General features: G+C 44.3%; 1 gene segment (V, D, J or C); it reads right to left on the bottom strand.

Moving 5' to 3' along the window:
• Window positions 1-18214: 18214 nt before the first annotated feature.
• Window positions 18215-18645, bottom strand: LOC308464815 (immunoglobulin lambda variable 3-19-like). The segment is given in 2 exons: window positions 18600-18645; window positions 18215-18513 (listed from the first exon to the last, which is right to left on the bottom strand).
• Between the last annotated feature and the right edge of the window lie 4937 nt (window positions 18646-23582).

Genomic DNA, 23582 nt, shown 5'->3' with positions numbered 1-23582 from the left:
TTCACTCTACGATGTGCATAAAAAGTATCCTTTAATGCCTATTTCAAACACCATTGCCAAGCACTCCTTGGGAATCGGAGGAAATTATGAATGGATACGTTTTGAGGATGCTGGCTAGAACACTGTCACCAGTTCTCTTCCTGGACCTGATTTTGTGTTGTGTTTCTGCATGTAAAAGGTAAAGGTAAAGGATCCCTGGATGGTTAAGTCCGGTCAAAGGCGACTATGAGGTTGTGGTGCTCATCTCACTTTCAGGCCAAGGGAACTGGCGTTTGTCTGCAGAGAGCTTTCCGGGTCATGTGGCCAGCAGGACTAAACCGCTTCTGGTGCAACAGGACACTGTGATGGAAACCAGAGCGCACGGAAATGCCGGTTACCTTCCTGCCGCAGTGGTACCTATCTATCTACTTTCACTGGTGTGCTTTTGATCTGCTAGGTTGGCAGGTGCTGGAACAGAGCAACAGGAGCTAATTCTGTTGCGGGGATTCAAACTGCTGACCTTCTGAGTGGCAAGCCCAAGAGGCTCAGTGGTTTAGACCACAGCGCCACCTGCCGGTAGGTGGGGTGTAATGGTTTTTACCAGAGGGTGGGGGAGACAACGAAAACCACCACTGACTTCAATCTGCACTGTGAATACATAACACCATAACAAAAAGAAAGGCAACAGAATTTATTTTCATAAGGGAGACTGGCAGGAGGCAGCAGTGGTCACATCTCTGTTGGGGGCCGGATCAGAAGGAAACACAGTGAAGACACTGCCGGATTTATGTATAAGGTAAACAACCTATAGCTTAGGGCCCCACTCTCTTGGGGGGCAAAAATGTAAAGGAATAAAACTGGATGTCTATTTCCAAAATATAAGATAAAAACAAATAAAATAAAACCTACAAACAGCAACGGTGTTTTGTGTTGTGTAGGCTCCTATGATGTAAGTAATGGGCCCCGCCTGCTAGCCTGCTCCCTAAAATATCACTGGTTTGCTCATTTCTATATATGGGGTGCCTACATTCTGCATGTGCAAATGGCTTTAGATACCGATTAGGTCCATAAATTACCATATAGCATATATTCAACACAAGAAACAGTGACAAATTGTTGATGACAAAGGACAGCTGGACATATCAAGCGCCCCATTACCTTCAGTAGCTTAGGGCCTCGTCAAACCTAAATCCAGCCCTGCATGGAGAGCACAATCTTTCCCGCCTGGCAAAAGGGACACACTGCGAGGGAGGTGCAGACCTGGCAATGAGGCAGTCGGAGGAATGTGGGAAGAAGGAGGAAACTTTGGAAGGCTGCTTGTCCCAGTTGCGGAGGGAACAAGTCAGATCAGGCAAGCAGAAAGGGTGGCTCCTTCTCCTGCAGGGGTCAAAAAGAAAGAGGGAATGCCCAGAATTCCCAGAAGGAAGATGCAATTCCAACCAAGGAAGAATGGCAGATAAAACTAATGGCCTAAGTGGAAATGGCAAAACTTGCTAGAAAAATCAGAAACCAACTTTTAATAAAAAATGGAGAAAGTAAATAATGCATTTGAAAAATCATTGTAAACCATTAAATTCATTAGCAGGATTAACTTAAAACTTGTAGTTAAAATTTGCATTAAGGATTACCTAGGGTTTATAAATAATTGGAATTAGAAAGGCGATGCACTATGAAACCATAAAAGAGGGGGAGCGAAGTCAAAGGGGATATTTGGAGTGTATTGTATTTCTATTTGATGTCTGTACAAATGAAAAAGTCAAAAATGAGAGAGAGAGAGAGAGAGAGAGAGAGAGAGAGAGAGAAGGCATTGGGGGAAAGGTGCCCTCATTTCTAGGTATAGAGCAGGCAGACCTCAATCACACAGAGTTATGCCCATGAGTGAATCAGTTTTCCCTTCTCTAAGAAGAAGGGAGAAGGTTTTTGTCTCAGTTCCCCATTAGATTGTACCACTGTGATACCCCTTCAAGATACTGTACTCCCAGTCGGAACAGTAATAAACGGCCTCATCTTCAGTCTGGATGTTAGTGATACTTAAATAGCCGGTGTTCCCAGAGGAAGAAGGAGTGAACCGATCTGGAATTCCGTCTCCCCTGGTGCTGGTGCCATACCACAGAAAGCGAGGAGCCTGCCCAGGTTTCTGTTGATACCAATGAAATGCATCCCACCTGCTTCCACCATTTCTGGTGCAGGAGAGTTTCGCAGTTTCACCTGGAGACACAGACTCAGAAGCAGGCTGAGTCAAACTTGGTTGTGAAGTCACACCTTTACGAAAAGGGGGGAAAGAGAAAGAGAACGTCGGTTCAGTTTCCATGTTTCAAATCTCAAAGAAGCATGATGTTCCTTTGCTAAATACATAATGTTAGTAGGTGAGATGTTCTCCTGTGTGGAGCGAGTCCTTCATAGTCTTACCTGCACAGTAGCTGAGAAGGGCTAGGAAAACCAGAGGCCAGGCCATGGTGAGCTCTCTAAAGGAGTGTGACTTCACTACAGAAGGAGACCTAGTTGGGCTCTTCTTCCTCCTCTCCAAATTCCCTGAGAAATGCCAAGCAGGTCCTTCATGAAAATTTATTCTCTGGTCCTTGGATCCGCAAGAATGTCTTTATTGGCTTGCTTTGGGGAGTGCACAGCCAATGCTAATTAGATAAATTTGCATGAAACTCTTGTAGGCGGTCCTCACTTTGGCCAGGATGAAAGGGAAGTGGCAATGGTGCAATCAGGGCAGGACTTGGGGAGGCAAGCAGATGTCGTGGGCCAACTCCACAAAACGAGGGTCTCTAAAATGTAGCAGTACTGGCTCAACACATTTTGAATTGAAGCAACACGTATTTCCATATAGAGAGCCTCCTTCTCAAGCTAGGGCATTAAGTCCAAAGCCGAAAACGACCTTAATTAGGGATGGGGAAGCTTGTTCAGACTGGTGGCTGCGTTCCTATCTAGGCAAGGAAAAAGTGGGCAGAGTAACACAAGTAAATTTTACCTTTGTATCACAGGCAAGATTCTGCACTCTCACACTTCTCTCTTTCCTCTATTCACATCACCAAGAGGTGCTATCAGGTTTCAAGGACAGACTATAGTAGATGAAAAACACTCCAGGAGACTGCAAAGCAGTGGAGTGAGGGAATGAACTGGGGAGAATGTGAAACATCCGCTACAGAGATAAGGGGGGGGGGCTGAGTTTAGGACCCCAGATCTCCTGATAAGTGTTGGAAATGTAAAGAAGCAGAGGGTACATTCTGTCATATGTGGTGGGAATGTAGGAAGGTTAAAAAATTCAGGGAAGTGATTTATAATGAAATGAAAAAAATGTTTAGAGTAACCTTTGTTTAAAAAAACCAGAAGCCTTTTTACTAGGTATTGTAGAACCCAACATTGTAGGATTCCAAAAGATCGGGGGGGGGGAGTTTATATATGCTATGATGGCGGCCCGGATACCATTAGCCCAAAGATGGAAGGAGGAAGCAGTCCCGACCAAAGAAGACTGGCAAACCAAGTTAATGGACTATGCTGAAATGGCGAAATTAACTGGAAAGCTCAGAAATCAAGACGACAAGAGATTCAAAAATGAATGGGAAATGTTTATTAAGTATTTGCAAAAGTATTGGAAACAGGTTAATACATTGGCAGGATGTTCAAAACACTTGTCATTTTAGAAATAGTACAAGAAATCTGAGGTAAAAAAAGTAATAATTCGGAGTAGATATGATATGCAGCTGAGAGAAGTCAAGGGGTTCAGAGAATCCCATTTTTTTGGATTTGATATTGTTTTTGTGTATATTTTTCTTTGTTTGTGGTGGTTATTGTATTTGACATTGTGCTTTTTTGTGTTTGTTTTTGTTATTTTATTGAAAAATTTAATTAAAAAAATATTTTTTAAAAAGGACCAGAGATCTGAAGCTTGACACCTGCAGCCTAACTGCAGCCCTGTGTAGGAGAGGTAGCCTGACTCAAGGAGGAAACATTTGATGGGGAAAATTTGACATTATTTGACATTATTGCCAAACGCATGTTTTAAAGAAGAAGCATTGGAATATGTAGTGAATTTTCTGAATACAAAAACAAGAATATGGCTGCCATATGTCCAGGATTTTGCCTCAGGAAATTTCATCCAGTGGAAATTTCCGGTATTCATGAAAATGTCTGGAAATGACCGCTCCCTACATAAAACGGGGGATGACCTTTGCGTGGACGCGCGCAGCCCCTGGATCTGGAGTGGCTCCATCAGCATAGGCTTGGCTTTGCCTTTCCTCAGGTGGGATACCTGGAGATCTCCGCCTACCCCAGTCAGTTGTCCAATCCTACCTGGGGGGAAGCGAAAGAGATCAGGCCAGGTAGGGGAGGGATTACCTGCCCACACAATAGAGGGAGGATCTTACCTGGGAATCCTCACTTGGCTCCAGAGCTTCTCCCACCCTACCCACCCTCAGTTAATGCATTATTTTGCAGGTTAACTTTTCTTCATAGGTTTTGCAGGTTAACTTTTCTTCACAGGTATGCGGGTGCTGCTACATTAAGGTCACTGTCAAAGGGCCGGAAAGGAATTTCCCTGCATTGGCAGGTTTTGCCTTACCTATAGCAAAACGCCACAACTTTGGTGGTATCAGGCCTTGGGCAGAATCCTTTTGTCCATCTTCCTCTTTGCAGCGGCGATACCAGGGTTCCCCGTTAAAGGGGTTTCTGAAGGGAGGCTTTGACCGCACGCCGAAAGGTCCTCATTGCCCTCCCCTGCGGCGGTGGTGTAACGGGGACGGCTATCTCTGCTTGAACATATGTTCTCCAGAGCCAGCCCATCCCCCACACAAACACTGGATAACCCTGATGCTCCCTAGGTCTCCGGCTGGGGACTGGGGAGGGAGAACGCCCAATGCCTGAGCCAAGGTCTACCCACATTTGAAATTTAATAAAGTTGTGGCCAATTTAATCCCATACCACGTTGTCTTGAGTCGTTATTCCACATGACGGGGGGGGTGTTGCTCGGGACCTGGGGACTCCGCCTGTCCGCGCAATAATTCATTTATTTATACACCGCCCAACTGGCTGGGTTTCCCCAGCCACTCTGGGCGGCTTCCAACACAATATTAAAATACAATAGTCCTTCAGATATTAAAAGCTTCCCTAAACAGGGCTGCCTTCAGATGTCTCCTAAAAGTCTGGTAGTTGTTTTTTCCTTTGACATCTGGTGGGAGGGTGTTCCACAGGGCGGGTGCCACTACCGAGAAGGCCCTCTGCCTGGTTCCCTGTAACTTGGCTTCTCGCAGTGAGGGAACCCCCAGAAGGCCCTCAGCGCTGGACCTCAGTGTCCGGGCTGCACGATGGGGGTGGAGATGCTCCTTCAGGTATACTGGGCCGAGGCCATTTGGATGGTTTATGGTCAGGAGCGCAAGGCCACTGCATCTGGCCTGCAAATCTCTCTCTCTTTTTAAAATTTATTTATTTGGTTTTTCAAATCAACGTTTTACACTCACATATCCAACATACAATATAGAAACAAGATTCCACAGAATCTCCTGGACTTCTTTCCTTCCCTTTGTGGGCCCTATTGTTAGTCATTTCCTCCTGCATCTTTTATAATGATCCAAATCTTCCACATGATATATCTCCATTATATCCCAAATTCACCATTGAATTACAAGTGTTAGGGTCTGCAAATTTCAGCTCATGCAGCACCCCTCACTGACTCTGCCTTGCACCCCTCCCCTTCCACTGCTGTGTGTCGTTGAATTCTGATAATGCCTCTTTTTTCCCTGGATGGGGGATACAGAGGAGTGTGGGAATGTGGGTCAAAATTAGTCTGCTGTACAAAGGTAACATTTATATCTGTTACCCTACAAACTACAGTGGTACCTCAGGTTAAGTACTTAATTCATTCTGGAGGTCTGTACTTAACCTGAAACTGTTCTTAACCTGAAGCACTATTTCTGGGTTAGCGGCGTCCGTAACCTGAAGCGTATGTAATCTGAAGCGTATGTAACCCGAGGTACCACTGTATTTCCTTTGGTTTGTGGCCCTTGGAATGTTTTCCAGTAAGGAATGTTGCCCTCAGTTTTAACAAATTCCTTGGTTAATGTGTGTGTGTGTGTGTGTGTGTATATATATCCATATATGGAGAGAGAGACATACCCTCTAACACAGAAATGAAAATAGGGGTGTCCTATTTAATCATCATCATCATCATCATCCACACATTGGACTGAAATGCCCCAGCCACTCTGGGCAGCTCCCAACATATATAAACACATAATAAACATTTAAAAAACTTCCCTATACATGGGAAATGATATATAATGAAATGAAAAAATGTTTAAAATAACTTTTAATAAAAAAAACTATAAGCTTCCTTATTAGGAATTGTAGGTACCGATATCCCAAAGGAGCAGAAAAGACTTTTTATGTATGCGACAGCAGCAGCAAGGATGGAAAGGATGGTCCAGAGATGGAAAGAAGACAAAGTCGCTACCAGAGAAGAATGGCAAACTAAGCTGTTGAATTTGTTACAATATGAGAGCAACGCAGCTGCAAACCAGCCCGATGTTTACATCACATGATGTGGCTAGCTGTGGGAAAGAATCTTCCCGGAAGTTCACAGGCTTAAGAAGTCTTTGTTCTGTGTGTAATATGAGACCTTCCTGTTGCGTATGTAAAGGAAGTCTTTGCCACTTGTTTGAAGGAGACTGAACTGAATGGATGTGTTTCTTGTAGAGCTGTAATGTCAGAAATAAACAACCTGTAAAAAGACTTTCTGACTATCTTCTTTCCCTTGCTGGGAAGCAAGGATGGAAGGGGGTGTGCATTTTCCACGCTGGAAAATGTTGCCTATCTAGATCTCCTGGACTGCGGGGATTGGAGCCAGGGCAGATCACCGGTAAACAAGCCCGGGAGCCTGGGAGAGTTGCCAGCCTCTCCCGAGGGGGCATGTTTTCCAACAGAATTATGCCAAAATGGCAAAACTGACCGGAAAGCTCAAGAACCAAGTTCAAGTTTATTGCGGCCAAAGCCAGTGACACTAAACACCACAAGATCAGACAACAAGAAATCAGCAACAACTTCAGAAAAGAAAAAAGGTTACACAAGGGAACTTCGCAGTGTGCCATTCAACAGAAGAGATTTACGCTTCTTAATTACTAAAGTGCAAAATTTAGCCACCTCATATGATATTGAGCTTGAGGAATCTTCCAGGAGGTATTTTCGAAGAATTTCAGGGGAGGATTCCAAATAATATTGAAGGGGTATAAATTTTGATAGAAGCGGTAAAATAAGTTGAACTCGTTCTTCACTATAGAATTCGCAAGATAGAAGAATGTGTGTGACAGATTCTACCTTATTAGACATACAAGGGCAGAGACGCGCATGCATTGGAACCCGCGTGAATTTGCCGTACAGGACTGCTGAGGGCATTGTCTCAAAGCGGGCTCTAGAGAAAGCCCATCTATAGGCTTCGTTAGTGATGTTAGTTAAGTAAGGGGCAGCTGCAAAATTAGGCCAAGCTTTTAAACATCTATACGTCTCTGGGAGTAGGGCGCCTTCTTGTTGTAATTCGATATCATAAAGTCTCCGAGTGATAGTAGCTTTTGCCTTGTTCAGAGTTCCAATAAAAAGATTTTCAGGGTTTAGGCCAATTTGTTTGATCTTGTTAGTTATTTGCATAAGCCAAGGAGGATAGGGAACTGCGGCCAGGAAGCAAGGTAATAGACCCTTAGGATTGTAATGGATTTTCAGCCAGAGGGATATTGCTTGTTCCCAGACTTTTAATTCCACTCTGGGCAGTCCTGCCTCTTGCCTTAAGACTGCATTAGGTGTACACTTAGGGGTAGCAAATAATGATCTTAAGAATTTAGATTGTACTGTTTCAAGGGTCTTAAGGTTGGCAGAGGGACTAATTTGAGAGCCATATAGAAGTTGGGCTAAAGATTTTGCCTGAAAGACTGTTAGGGCCATCGGGAGGAAGCCAGCTCCTTTCCTTCTGAATAATCTAAGGATAGCATTTGCACTTCTTTCTGCTGATATAGCTGATGTGGTCAAGTGTGTTGAGAATTTGGCATTATAAGAAAAAGTAATGCCTAAGTATTGGAAGGTCTTAGTCTGTTCAATGGCGTTTCCCTTTACGCTCCAATTATCCTTCCTGAAGGAGCGGTTAAAATGTACAATTTTGGTTTTGGCAAAGTTAATTGTTAACAGTTCAGTGTTACATTGGTCACTAAACTTTCCTAAGGCACGTTTCAGACCCACTTTGGTTTGAGAGAGAAGAACAGCGTCATCCGCATACATTAAAATTGGTACTTTTCTGCCATTAGAGAACACAGGGGGGTGGGTTTCAATTTCACGGCAGCATGTGACCAGGGAGTTAACATAGATGTTAAATAGGAATGGGGCTAATAGGCATCCTTGTCTAACTCCTCTTTGGACTGGGATTTCTCTAGAGAGTCTGCCGTCCTGTGCAAGTCTTATCTGGAGGGTATTGTTCTCATGAAGCTTAATCATCAGAAGTAATAACCTTCTGTTAATACCCATATTGGCCAATTTGGCCCAGAGCCTGCTCCTGGATACAGAATCAAATGCTGCCTTTAGGTCCACAAAGGCCGCATATAATGACTTTTTCCAATATTTCGCATACTTATAGACAAAGTAATCTAACACTAAGCAGTGATCAATGGTGGAACGTCCGGATGTAAACCCTGCTTGTTCAATTTCTAGCAAGTTATTATGATCTAACCATTCCCATAATTTTAGGCATAGATGTTTTGTATAAAGTTTACAGATCACATTCAGGAGACTAATTGGTCTATAATTAGATGGATCAGAGGGGTTGCCCTTTTTAAATATGGGAACAATTATAGCTAGTCCCCAATCTTTAGGGATTTCAGTTGTCTTATCTATATATGAAAATAGATTTGCAAGGACCGGGGCCCACCAGTTTATTTGCGCTTTCAGAAGTTCAGCGACAATGAAATCACTTCACTCAAGAACCAAGAAGACCAAAACTTTAAAAAAGAATGGGGAAAAAAATTTTTTTTTAAGGAGACCACCGTAAGCAGATGGAAATGTTAGCAGGCTTTTAATAACACTTGTAATGTAACAATCACTATGGACAATATGGCCAGATACAAAATGTGGCTGTGTTTTCGCTCTATAAGACGCACCCGACCATAAGACTGTTGGTTTCTATTTCCCTCACTGAGCAGCAAAACTGCTTGGCACAAGACATTGTTTACATTCCACAGTCAGAGTTACTGTTGGGTTCCCACGCGAATGGGAGACTGGATGTGACGTACACTGGTTTCCTGTTTTTCAGTGTTCTCTCGGTTTCTTCGTTAGAGAGGGAGTTGCTTCTCTGCTCTCACAGAGGCAGGATGTATGTTTGTATGCTCTCAGCATAGCTTGTAAATAAACTTCAGCATGTAGCACATTTACCTGCTTATCCTTTCGTTGCTGGACTACACTCTGCTTGGGCTCAAGATAAGACGAGCCTGTATCAGCTCCAGATGGTTGATTCAGGAGCTGATCAAAATCTCACAAAGACGCACCTAGTTTTTCGGGGAGGAAAAAGAAAGCAACGCAAAGCCTCCTGAGGGGCTATCCCTGAAGCTAGGAGAGCAAGAGGGATCAGTGCGCACTGATTCCTCTTGCTCTCCTGGCTTCAGCGATAGCTGCTCAGCCTGCATTCACTCCATAAGACGCACACACATTTCCCCTTACTTTTTAGGAGGGGAAAAGTGCATCTTATAGAGCGAAAAATACGGTAATGTGCAGTTGAAAATGTTGACAATAAGACCCATGGAGGGGATGAGGAGAAGTCTAGAGATTCAGAGAAATCTCTGAATGTGCATATTTATTTGATATTGTTGTAACTCTATGCTTGTAAAATCAAATAAAATTATTTTTTTTGAAAAACAACACAAAAAACTTCGCTATACAGAACTGCCTTCAGAGGTCTTCAGATGGATATAGCAGATTCTGAACAGGCCCAGCTCCCCCTTTTCCCATCCAGAAAGTGCCCGGTTTTGTATTTGGGTATCAGCAGCTGGAGTATCTGCCTCAACGTTTGGTGGATGCTGTGGAGACTTCCACAATGGCAGAGTTCCCCTGTTGGCAGATCCCATCAGAGCTCAGTAGAGCTGTGTGGGGCAACACATCTGTCGAATCCTAACCATTATGGACAGACTGGGATTGCTTTCTCTGCCCAATAGGTCGTGGAAATGAAGTGTTGTGGGGTTTGTGCATTCCTCTTGTCTGGTTTGCAGACATGACTTAAACCATACCTTCTTTGAAAGAAATCAGTATCTACATAAATTGCTCTGAGGAGTGAAAGTAGCCTGAAAACAGGAAATCAAGCAGGAAGTAGTTTTACATAAAGAGGTCCTTGACATGTTACAGGTGGTTCCATGGTGCAATTGATGCTTCTCCACTATTCCACTTTTTAAAAATAAATAAATCATTCATTCATTTATAAAAACCCTCGTGAAAATTCATCCATCTTTCAGTGCAAATTTCTCCAAATAAACATATTGATCAATGCAATTTTGTCTGAAATGTGCGTTTTATGCAAAGCAAGGAGTATTGTGAATTTCTGTGCACCATTTTCGCTCAGATGTGCACTTTTAGACTAGAGCACTGCCATCTGAATGAATGAATCTTTATTTGCATCAGCCACCGGCCATAGCAATAAAACAACAATACGATATACAAAGAATAGAAATACAAATAAGAAGTCGATTATATAAAATGCATTTTAGGGTTTTGAATCAGTAGTCAAGTAGTGGACCTTATTCTGATTGCCCCAGCTAAAACCCTTGCAACCTTTTGCTGTCACCTGCTCATCTTGATCTGCCAAGAGAAAGGACACTGTGGCAGTGGCTGGGCCACCCGGAATGGACAATAAAAGAGGGGCGAGAACCTCATTCCTCAAGTCTTTATAAAGAGTGCAGGCCAGAAGGACATGCGTCACTGATTTGATACTGCCATCTCCCCAGGGACATAAGTGTTTTTCGTGTGGAATCTGTTGGAACCGTCCCTCAAGTACAGCTGAGGGCAAGACATTCAATCTTTCAAGGGTAAAAGGGTGCCTATATTTTGGAATTGCAGAGAGGGTGCCAGATAGTCAAAATGGAAGGTGGGAAATAGTCATAACATGGGCAAAATTTCCTTATTGTGGCCAAGTTGTTCTGACACTCATAATTTAGGTCAGGCATAGGCCATCTCTGGCCCTCCAGATGTTGGGGACTACAATTCCCATCATCCCTAGCTAACAGGACCAGTGGTCAGGGATGATGGGAATTGTAGTCCCCAACATCTGGAGGGCCGGAGTTTGCCTATGCCTGATTTACTTGCTGCCAAATTAGACTGTTTGCTTTACTAAAACCCCAAGTGAGTAGCTGTCAGGGTGATAAGCCACAAGAGTGAAGTTTTTGATAGACAATTTTAGTCCAGGAGCATTGCCATCTTATTCACACCGAATAGGTGCAAAAGTCATACCTAGCAAGGCGGGGGCAAATGCCAGGTCTGGCAAAATTTCGGAAGCAAAGCCACCTTCTAAATGGGAAAGAGCTGAGACAATTGCAATTGTTCTCTTAGTTCTGGTGAAATCTCTGCATTGACGTATATAACTGATTTCCTCAAGGAGAACAGATGTGTGGGTTTTTGTCTCAGTTCCCCCTTGAACTGCATCGCCGTGCCATGTGCTGCCTTGGAATGTGGCACAGTAATAATCAGTTTCGTCTTCTGCCAGGGCTCCAGAGATAGTTAAATAGCCACTGTTCCTGGCGAGGTCTTTGGAACCGGAGAAACGAGAGGGTATTCCAGAGCCTCGGTGCTTGATAGAATCTGTATGATAGAATAAGAGGTACTCTGGCGAACCCCCAGGCTTCTGCCGAAACCAGGACACAGCAAAACTATCAATGCTGAATCCATTGTTCAAGGAACAGGAAATTGTGGTTGTGTTTCCTGGTGGCACTGAAACTGACACCGGCTGAGATAGCAGAGGCTGAGAACTTGACCCTGAAAGAAAAGAATATTGAAAGAATATTCACGCTGGGTGCATTAGGAACGCTTATCGCAGCGACAGTGTTCATGTATACATAACTTTCTCTCACCTGCGCACCAAATCGCCAGCAGACTAACAAGGCAAACCCAAACCATGCTGAAATTTGAATCTGCAATGAGGAAAGAAAAGGAACCCAGGACAGTGTGGGTGAATATGGAAACAAGTCTTTAAATCACTCCTGTTTGTAGAGATGCTCCACCTCAATGTTAATCAGCTCTGTTCTGATTGGTCCGTAGGGAAACATGAACGGAAGGTGGCATGTCATTCTTTTTCCCCAATTTTTTTCTTTATACTTTTCAGGTTCATACATTTCGCTGATTTTACAACCATTTCAACATTTCAAAACTTGACTTCCTTCCCCCCCTTTCTGTGGTTGGTTCCTTAAATTTATTTTTAATATCTTCTGCGTATCCAAATTAACTTAGTTTGCTCATTGATTCATCTTCTTGAAATATATACTCTTATGAAACTGCAGGTTATTACAATAATCCTGCCAATATTCTTATCTGTTTACAATTTATCTGTAAATATTCAATAAACCATTTCCATTCTTTTTTGAAAAGTTTGTTATCTTGATTTCTTATTCTTCCGGTATTTCAGATGTCAAAGAAATAAACAACTATATGACTTTTAGAGGACACCTGAAGGCAGTCCTGTTTTGGGAAGTTTTTAATGTGTGATGTTTTATTCACTTAAAAAAAATAATATTAACAATATTCTCTTGGGAGCTGGCCAGAGTGCCTGGGGAAAGCCAGCCAGATGGGCAGGGTATAAATAATAAATTATTATTAAATTATATCCATTCTTTTATAAAGAGTTTGTTTTCTTGAATTCTTATTCTTCCAGTAAGTTTCGCCATTTCTGCATATTCCATAAGTTTTTGTATCCATTCTTCCTTTGCTGGGACTTCTGCTTCTTTCCATTTTTGGGTGAGTAGCGTTGCTGCCTCTGTAGTAGCATACATGAATAAGTTTAGGTAGTTCTGTCCCTATAATGCCCAAAAGAAAAGCTTCTGGTATTTTCACTAACATTACAGTCATACCTCATGTTATGTCCGTTTCATGTTACAGTGGTACCTCAGGTTAAGTACTTAATTCGTTTCGGAGGTTCGTTCTTAACCTGAAACTGTTCTTAACCTGAAGCACCACTTTAGCTAATGGGGCCTCCCGCTGCTGCCGCCACGCCGCCGGAGCACAATTTCTGTTCTCATCCTGAAGCAAAGTTCTTAACCTGAAGCACTATTTCTGGGTTAGTGGAGTCTGTAACCTGAAGCATATGAAACCTGAAGCATATGTAACCCGAGGTACCACTGTACATTCTTTCAGGATACGTCCTGCGGTGACCCGGAAATACCGGAAAGGGTTTCTTCTGGGTTTCGCCACTTGTGCATGTGCAGACACGCAAAATGACATGTGCATGTGCAGAAGTGGCGAATCGCAACCCGCACGTGAGCAGACACACAGACGCGGGTTGTGTTCTTTTCACGTTGAAAACAGTCCTCCAGAATGGATCCCGTTCGCAACCAGAGGTACCACTGTATTTTAAACATCATTGGTCTCCCTGCCTTCTGCTTCACCAGCCTCAATATGCTCCAGCCACCTCTGAGTGCCTTGCTTGTCTCATCTCAAGGTCAGAGGGTGATGGTAACAACATCACAGCCAATGGAGCAGAAATACCCAGCTGCACCTCAACGAGTGGAGAAAGTCTCCAGGAAGAAAACAGGAAGCATCTTCAGCCACCTGAGACCCGGTAAGATGTGGCAGCTGCAACTCCCTTTGAGGACCAAAGGTTTGTGTCTTACTTCCCCCTCTGAACACACCACTGTGCTGAGAGGCTGTGACATTATCCCATCCTTCACAGTAATAATCAGCTTCATCTTGCTGTTGAACACCAGCGATGATTAAGGTGACTGTTTTTCCACTGCTGCGACCAGAAAATCGTTCTGGAATCCCAGCAGGTCTTTCCTTGTCCTTATATATAACTGCCTTGGGGATGCCACCAGGTTTTTGCTGGTACCACCGAACATAGTGCTTATCAACCCTTTCTCCTGAACATGAGAATTCTGCAGTTTGTCCTAGAGATACAGAGACTGACGGTGGCTGATTAAGAACGTATTGGGCCACAGAACCTGGAAGGGAAAAAATATATGCAGAGATAAATAATTGGAAGACCAAGGGGTTGGTGGATGCAATGACCTTGGCCTGAGTGGGGATGCATGCAGAAATGGTCACCTGGACACTAGAGGTCCAAATGAGCATCTTCTCTACACATATCCCAGCTCAAGGCAAAGTCATGGGTCCATCAGCCCCTCCACTCAAATCAGCTCAAATGACCTGGCCCCCCAAACCAAGATCAAGATGTGCCTGATGGAATGGCAATGCCTATTTTGTAGAATAGGAAAAGGGATCTAAAATTGGGCAGGTATCCATCTCAGTACCTGAGTAATAAGCGAAGACCAGGATGAGAAGATGACAAGGAGACAAGGCCATGGTGGACATGGGTGATGAACTCTCCTTCCTAAGGATGAAGCCAGGCAGCATCCTCTTAAAGCCCATCGAAGCCACTGAATGCTCCCTTTATGCAAATTCACTCCCTGTTGATTGGCCACCAAGACTGCCCCTATGCATAGGAGTGGCACAGTGTGTTTCTTCAGCCATACTTGCATGCTCCCTTTGTGGCTTCTCCATCATCCTATCCTTGGGGTACGTTGAAGAGAATGTAAGGAAAACAGCACTCTGAATGCCAGGATAGTGTGCATGAGAGATGTAGCTTGCAACATCATCATGAATCTGGTTGACAAATGCAATACAAGATACAATACAATCTTATACCCCAACATCCTTCCCCAGTTTCCTGCACAAGACTGATTTCATTCGTTCCAGTATTTTTAGAGCAAGGAAGCCCTCTAGAGGCCCTGTCGCATTCTGCAATGTGAGGGCGCCAATCTATTTGACCATAACTGAAGAAAGTAAATAAGTTAACTTCTACATGAAAGAACACATTTCCTGACCTGCTTTGTTCCCCAAACTCCTTTTTGCTTAATAATTCTTCTCTTGTTTGTTCAACCTCTGCCTGAGATTTTAACTCATTAAGTTTTCCTTCACAAAAGCCCTTCACTTGTGTAAATTTTGTCAAACTTCTTATCAATCGGTGTACAGTGAGGTGTGTGCACTATATTTAATAGGGGGCAGGTATCAGGGTCAGTCTGCCGCTTTACTCATTGGTGATAAGTGTTGGGATCTGCTACATATTATTGGTGGCTAGAGGTGGGATCCACTACACCCAAGTAAGGTGTAGACCCCTCAAACTATTGCCCCATAAGTCTCCTGGACATTGTGTATAAACTTTATACTCGCTACCTGCTAAATAAACTGGTTGACTGGGCTGACCACTCTAACCTGTTTAATCCGGAACAGGCAGGGTTTAGAAAGGGCCATAGTACAACAGGCCATTGTTTGGTACTACAGACAATGATAGATAAGTATACAAAGGTACATAAGAGCAAACTTTTTGTGGCTTTTGTAGATCTCACATCCGCTTTTGATTCAATCTGTAGGGACAAATTATGGCAAAAACTATATGAAACAGATATTGATAGACGACTTCTCAAAATACTTAGAGAGTTACATTCAGACACCACAGTTAAAATCAGAACTGGGATGTCAGGCAACTATACTGACCCACTGCCACTGGGGAAAGGGGTTAAACAGGGCTGTTTGTTAGCGCCGTTCCTCTTTAATTTCTATATAAATGACATTGTTCAACATATGGCAAAGTATAAGTCATCAGCTCCTGCCCTAGAAGGCAAACACCTGAATATATTACTATATGCTGATGACATGGCTGTCATGGCACTTACTCGAAGGGGCCTACATAGCATGCTGGAGGGGCTCGCAGCTTATTGTTCCCAAAACTCTCTAAAGATAAATTATGACAAAACAAAAATTGTGGTATTTACTAGAGCTCGCCACACATTTAGATGGTCTTTAGATGAACACAAAATTGAACAGTGTCTTTTTTTAAAATATCTTGGTATCACTTTCCAAGCTACATCTAGCTGGCTTGCCCACTTCAAGACTGTAGCCCTTCTAACACGTAGGACAATCGGTGCTCTGCTCAGCTTTTTTTATTCGAGGGGAGGGCAACTGGTGATCCCGGCACTAAAAGCTTTTGTTGGAAAAGTGATTCCCCAGATGCTATATGGAGTAGAACTCTGGGGATGGTATCAGAAGCTGTTAGAACGGCTTGAAATCTTCCAAAATTTTTACCTCAGAAGAATTCTAGGCCTCCCTCAGAGTACTCCGGCAGCTCTCCTAAGAGTGGAAGTAGGATTACCTTCTGTGTCTGCCAGGGCCCACTTAAGATTCCTGCGTTTTTTCACCAACCTCACGGATGCCCCGAACACCTTATTGGCTAAATAAGCCTTTGTATCATTACAAAATAATACTACTTGGCATAAAAACCTACTAGATATCCTATCCAGATACAATCTACCTGAGTTTAATACCCTCAAATTGTGGAGCCCTGATAAAGTTCGGGAATGGATCTTTGAAAAAGACGCCTTTTTGGACTCCACAAAGATAAAAAACTCTGGGTTTTCCTACTGGTTTCCCCGAGTAAAAGCAGTCAAAATCTGTGCCAACTACTTGGTGGAGATCACTGATCCCACCCTTCGGAGAGCTTTCACTATGGCACGGTTTCAAACACTGCCAACTGCATATCTGACCGGTAGATTCACAAAAACCCCAGTAGAACATCGTTTATGCCCTTGCCTTATGAAAATTAAAGAGGATCTTACACATTACCTCCTCTATTGCCCCATCTACTCGGGCTTTAGAGACGCATTGCTGCAAATTATACCCAACTCTATAACCAATCCTGAAGATAGAGTAAAATTTTTGTTAGTTGATGCAAACCCACGTATTACCCATGTGGTAGCGGTTTTTGTGATGAAGGCCATGAAAGCCAGGGAAAGATTTATGGATGACAATGTAAAGACCCCTTCATCGTCTGTTTAACTCGTTGCTTGTTTTCCCTCTCTTTCTATTTTGTGGGATGAAGGTTTTGTTGGCGTAGTATGTAATGAATTTTAATATTTTTTAACTATTGTTGTGTTGATGTTTGTGTACAGGCATGGTCCTCACAATAAACGGATTTGATTGATAAGGCGATGCTGGATTTCGGCATGAATGTTGGCCCTTGTGAAAAGATAATTGCCTAGATAGGAGAAGTGATCAACATTTTCCAACATTACACCATTGAGTTGGATTTGTGGTGCTGCAGAGGGGTTATTTTGAACTTGTTGGTGCAGCACTTTGGTTTTTTGAATGTTGAGTGACAGGCCAAGCTTTTCGTAAGCTTCTGCAAAGATATTTAGGATGGTTTGGAGGTAATCCATCAGAACTGGGTCAGGGAACCATTTTTTATTCCCAGGCACCACATTCCTTTCTAGGCAACCTTCTTTCTGTCAGCCACATGCCAGTGGCGGCTGCAACTACAGGCAGAAGCGGGTGTCACAAACAATGTAATTTTTTAGTCTTGCACTGTGGGCTGGTTTCTAAACACTCACTTGCACACCCCACTTTATCATCCATCCAGAGAAAGCAAGAGTTTTAGCCCAAAAAGCCTGCTTAAAGGAAAAGGGCCCTACCCCCTTAAAATAGGGGTGGGGGCATATTTTCATTTCAAGGGCCACATTCCTTCTGAGCAATCTTTCAGGGGCCACATGCCAATGCTGGGAGTAGCCAGAAGTGGGTGGAGGAATGAATTTTCACCTTTTACGGCTAGGCTATCTCTGTACAAATTCACATAGTCTTTATCGATTTACCATTTGGTTGGCAAAATCAATGATCTGAGGTGAAGGACACAGTCCAGCCAGGCAAACACATTTAAGGAGGGAGAAAAACAGGGCTGGTGAGGGGTGTGGCTTAGGGATGAGTCCCAAGGACCGCACAGGGCTGTATTGGGGCCCCATGGCCTGACATTCCCCATCTCTGCCATAAAAGTTGGGTCCATATATGATATAACTAGAGAGAACTCAGCCTACAAAGAATGGAAAAGATTTGCAGGCCCAGAGGAATCAGCCCTCCTTCCACACATGTTCCCCACCAGAGAAAGGTCCCTCCAGCATCAACAGACAATGCGCTAGCAATTCCTCTTTCACAGCTACAGGTTTTTGTCTCACTTCCCCATCTGACTGTGTCATTGTGGCCAGTGCTGTGTGCCATCCCACCAGAGCAAGCAGTGATAGTCTGCCTCATCCTGCACCTCAGCTCTGGCAATGGTTAACGTGGCTGTCTTGCCAGACACGGAGCCAGAGAATCGGTCCGAGATCCCGCTGGGCCTGTTGCTCCCACCGTAGATGATCAGCTCAGGGGTCTGGCCAGGTTTCTGCCGGTACCACTGTTGATGGTGAGTGTCCAATTTATCCCTTGAACAGGTGATTTGAGCATCTTGCCCCCGAGACACGGAGACGGATGGAGGCTGCCTTACTAAGGAACCTGCAAAGAGAAGGAAGCATCTCATCAGAAAGGGAGTCTCTGATTGTTCAAATACACACACAGGCAAATGAAGGTTTCCTTAGTACCTGAGCAGTAAGTGAGCAGGGTGATGAGAAGGGATGCCCAGAGCATGATGGGAATCTAGATCAGAAAACCTTCCCAAGGCAGGAAGGCACAGGGGATTTTCCTGCTCAGACCCTCTGCTCCTCTCTTAAGCCTCACAGAGAACCTGTGACCCAGCCCCACATTCAAATCCTTTCCTTCCAAAAGCAACGCCCCTTCCTCCTACTCACACCAACACTGTATACAGAGTTAAAGCCCGACAAGGGCTGATTCTTCTCATTGCATGCAGCCTCTCAGGTAGCAAGGGATGGATCAGTCAGTTTCGGTTCCTCTGTTCCTCATTTTGATTTTGGGTTGCCACATTTCTGCCTGAAGGACCCGCATCCTCCTCTCGATCTTCAGAGAAGGAAGGGACACTGTCAGAGCTCAAGGATGCATTTTGTTCAGGAAAAGGCACTCTGTTTATGAAGGAATAGAGAGTGAGCAGTGTCAGCTGGGGAGAGTTCCGAGGGCCAGATTGAGATGCCTGGGGGGCCATATTCAGACCCCAGACCTGACAATTCCCATCCCCGGATTAAACTCTGAACGATAACACGATGAAAAAACCACTGATGTATAAGAGCACTCCATTTGTTTTGTGAACTTGGCAAGATATGGAGGTGATGACTCACACGAAAGATTAAAATGTTGCCTAATTGGAACCTCCATGTCCAGAGGCAATATATCTGATTCTGGGCACATCAGGTTGTGATTCTCTTTGCTTCTGCTTCCCAGAGCCCTCTGGCTGGCTGGCATTGCAAGGGGAATACCGGACAAGACAGAGATGGGTCTGATTTAGCAAAGTGAGATTCATGTGCAGCCTCAGTCCCTATTGCACTCCCATGGTTTTTATTACAAAATGCAAGTGGGGTGTGTGTGGACTGAGTATTGTTGAGGAGATTTCACCCCTCCCATACCCAAGAATCTCCTGATGATCTCCTGATGGTCTCTGCTGACTCTCCAGAGAGGAGGAGGCGTGTCCTGCCTATCTACTTATTCTGCCCAGCAACATATCTGTGTGTGTGTGAGTGAGAGACAGTCAGTCAGTGTATCGGAGAAAGTGAGAGTGTTAGAGATTCTAGAGATAAGATTGCTGCTAAGTGCAGCTGCAGACTCTCAGTGTAGCATTGATTTATGCTTAGAATATTCAGCTCTGTATATAGTTTTGTATCATAGTTGTAGTTACAGAATAAAAGGAAGATATTCCACAGAGCTGCTCTCCAAGTGGTTTATACTCTGCAAGACTCTGCAAAACTCTGCTGCGCAGCGACTGTATTATTGAGACAGTGAATCCGGTGCTCTCAGCTCTAAGCTGTGAGTCCACAGCACTGTGACCTGTTCCTGTGAGAAAGAAGGTCTCTGGCGGTGCTTCCCAGCTCGCCTAGCCCGGTCGGGGTTGAGGTGCAAGAGTCCAGTTGGTGCACTGGCTCTAGGGCGATGCTGACATCTGTAACAGAGTAGACATGTCATGATGGGCTACAGGAGTGATTCTGTGCAGCCGTTTTTCTACTCTATGTCTCATGACACTTTATTCATCGCCCCTTTCCATTATATGCAGGTGTTAAAATGTCACAGTCCACCAGGCATAGGCAGTTGAGAAGATCTGTGAGGCAGAAGCTCGCTGTCCTCATTCATGGTGCCGCTCAGCTGTAGGAAGAGCGCTCCCTCTGTTACCTGAAATGATAACTACATTGTTCTTGTTGCATGTCTTCCAGTTCTCTTGAGAACCCTACTGCAAATGAATGGATCATGCACTCTCTCTCCAAAGGTTTCCCCATTTCTGTGCACATCTCTTTTTTTAAAAAAAATGATATTTATTAGAAGTTTAAAAATTACAGAAAAAAGAAAAGAAGAAAACAACAAAAAATTAAACAAGACATACATTACAATACATAAAAAGAAAAACATAAAAAACAATACAACAATACAGCAAAAAAGAACAATAACATTAAAACACACATCCAATATACCATATCTTTATCTTTCATTTACTTGTTTCATCGACGTCCTCACACCTCCCTTTTTGTATTCTAGTTCAATTAATTGTTTCAGCAATTTTTAAATATTTAATGCTGTACTGTTTTTAACATTTGATTGGGAGCCGCCCAGAGTGGCTGGGGAAACCCAGCCAGATGGGTGGGGTATAAATGTTGTTGTTGTTGTTGTTGTTGTTGTTGTTCTTGTTATTATTATTATTATTATTATTATTATTATTATTATTATTATACAGTGGTGCCTCGCAAGACGAAATTAATTCGTTCCGCAAGTTTTTTCTTCTTGCGAGTTTTTCGTCTTGCGAAGCACGGTTTCCCATAGGAATGCATTGAAAATCAATTAATGCGTTCCTAGGGAAACCGCCTTCAGACCAGGTCCGGGGACAGTCTGTCCCCCGACCTCTTCTGAAGGCTGGGGGGGGGGGACAAGGGCTTTTCTTCCCACTGCCAGCCTTCAGAAGGCTGTTCTGAAGGCTGGTGGTGGGAAGAAAAGCCCTTCTTCCCACCTCCCGCCCCGCAAGCTCCGAGGACAGGAGGGCTTTGCTGCCGACCGCCAGCATTTTAAAAGCCCCTGCTGTCCCGGGGCGATTTTAAAATGCTGGCGGGCAGGAGCGAAGCCTCCGCTGTCCCGGGGAGATTTTAAAATGCTGGTGGGCGGGAGCGGCAGCGAACGCTTCGCTCCCGCCCGCCAGCATTTTAAGATCGCCCGGGACAGCAGAGAAGTCTCTGCTGTCCCGGGGAGATTTTAAAATGCTGGGGGTTGGGAGCGTTCGCTGCCGACCCCCAGCATTTTAAAATCTCCCCGAGACAGTCTCTGCTGTCCCGGGGAGATTTTAAAATGCTGGCGGACGGGAGCTCCCGCCCGCCAGCATTTTAAGATCGCCCGGGGCAGCGGAGAAGTCTCCGCTGTCCCGGGAAGGCAGGCGGGGGGGAGCAAAGACTTTTGCCCCCCGCCGGCCTTCAGAAGAGGTCCAGGACCTCTTCTGAAGGCCGGCTGTGGGCGAAAGTCTTTGCTCCCGACCGCCAGCAATTTAAAACAGGTCCCCGGAGATTTCCCTATGGGCTTTCGTCTTGCGAAGCAAGCCCATAGGGAAATTCGTCTTGCGAAGCGCCTCCAAAACAGAAAACCCTTTCGTCTTGCGGGTTTTCCGTCTTGCGAGGCATTCGTCTTGCAGGGTACCACTGTATTATGATGTGGTACAAGCACACAATTTGAATGGCAATGCCCAACAATTTTGGACAAGCGGCAGCCCCCTCAAATATTTTATTGGGAGAATGATGAAATGGGTTTAAAGATGCTGCTGTCTAAACTGGAATAATTGTAATAACTCTGCATGGTCCCCCTGCAAGCACAGAGCAGTTTCTCCTCGGAGACCGAAGAGAAGGTTTTTGTCTCAGTTCCCCATCAGACCACATCACTGTGCACTCTGTTTTATTGTGCCACGATGCACAGTGATATTCAGCCTCGTCTTCTGCCAGGACTCCCGCAATGGTTAGATACCCAGTTTTGCTTGAGGCTTCTCTGGACCCAGAGAAACGATCAGGAAGCCCGGAACTGTGGTTCTTGTAAGATTCTGAGAAATACCTTAAAAGGAATCGCGGAGGGCCGCCAGGCTTCTGCTGATACCAGTGCACATAGCTGTCGAAACTGAATGTGCTGCTCGCAGCACAAGCAAGTTTCACTTCGTTCCCCAGAGACACTGATTTTGACGCTGGCTGTGACAATGTCGGCTGAGAACTTGAACCTGGGGAAAAGGATATGATCATTGTTGATATTTTGATTCCCCTTTTTTCTGCTAGAATAGGTTCCTAAAGGCAAAACAAAGATTAGCAATTTTAGCAAACGTTTTTGTAGCTCCCACCTGAGCACCACATCAGCAAAAGGCAGAATAGAGAAGGCCAGATCATGATGAGAAGATTTTGAACCCCAGTGAGAAAAAACAAACAAACCCCACAACAGTAGACATTCCCTGCAAGCACCGCACATTATATCCGCACCTAAGCTCCGCCTTCAGGTTCATCTGCTGCGATCTGATTGGCCCTTGTGATCGTGAGTCTACTTAAAAGAAGGAGGTGCCTTTCCTGGCTGAGTGGTGCTTCGCTTTGGTTTCATTATGGGTGAACCATAATCGGGGACACTCTAAAGTTATACAGCAAGATGCATTAGTCTTTGCTGGCTTCATGAGAATGTTCGTTGGTTGCTTATAATAATAATAATAATTTATTATTTATACCCCGCCCAACTGGCTGGGTTTCCCCAGCCACTCTGGGTGGCTTCCAACACAATATTAAAATACAATAGTCCTCAGATATTAAAAGTTTCCCTAAACAGGGCTGCTTTCAGATGTCTCCTAAAAGTCTGGTAGTTGTTTTTCCTTTTACATCTGGTGGGAGGGTGTTCCACAGGGCTACCGAGAAGGCCCTCTGCCTGGTTCCCTGTAACTTGACTTCTCACAGCGAGGGAACCACCAGAAGGCCCTCGGAGCTGGACCTCAGTGTCCGGGCAGAACGATGGGGGTGGAGGCACTCCTTCAGGTATACAGGACCGAGTGATCGATTTTGGTGGATGCTGTGGAGACTTCCACAATGGCAGAGTTCCCCTGTTGGCAGATCCCATCAGAGCTCAGCAGAGCTGGGTGGGGCAACACATCTGTCAAATCCTAACCATTATGGACAGACTGGGATTGCTTTCTCTGCCCAATAGGTCGTGGAAATGAAGTGTTGTGAGGTTTGTGCATTCCTCTTGTCTGGTTTGCAGACATGACTTAAATCATACCTTCTTTGAAAGAAATCAGTATCTACATAAATTGCTTTGAAGAGTGAAAGTAGCCTGAAAACAGGAAATCAAGCAGGAAGTAGTTTTACATAAAGAGGCCCTTGACATGCCACAGGTGGTTCCATGGTGCAATTGATGCTTCTCCACAGTTCCACTTTTTTTTAAAAAATCATTCATTCATTTATAAAAACCCTCAT

Source organism: Podarcis pityusensis (assembly GCF_964106645.2).
Source record: "Podarcis pityusensis genome assembly, chromosome: 16".
Taxonomy (NCBI): domain Eukaryota; kingdom Metazoa; phylum Chordata; class Lepidosauria; order Squamata; family Lacertidae; genus Podarcis; species Podarcis pityusensis.
Note: the sequence above shows the minus strand (reverse complement) of the source record. Positions and strands in the feature narration are given on the sequence as shown.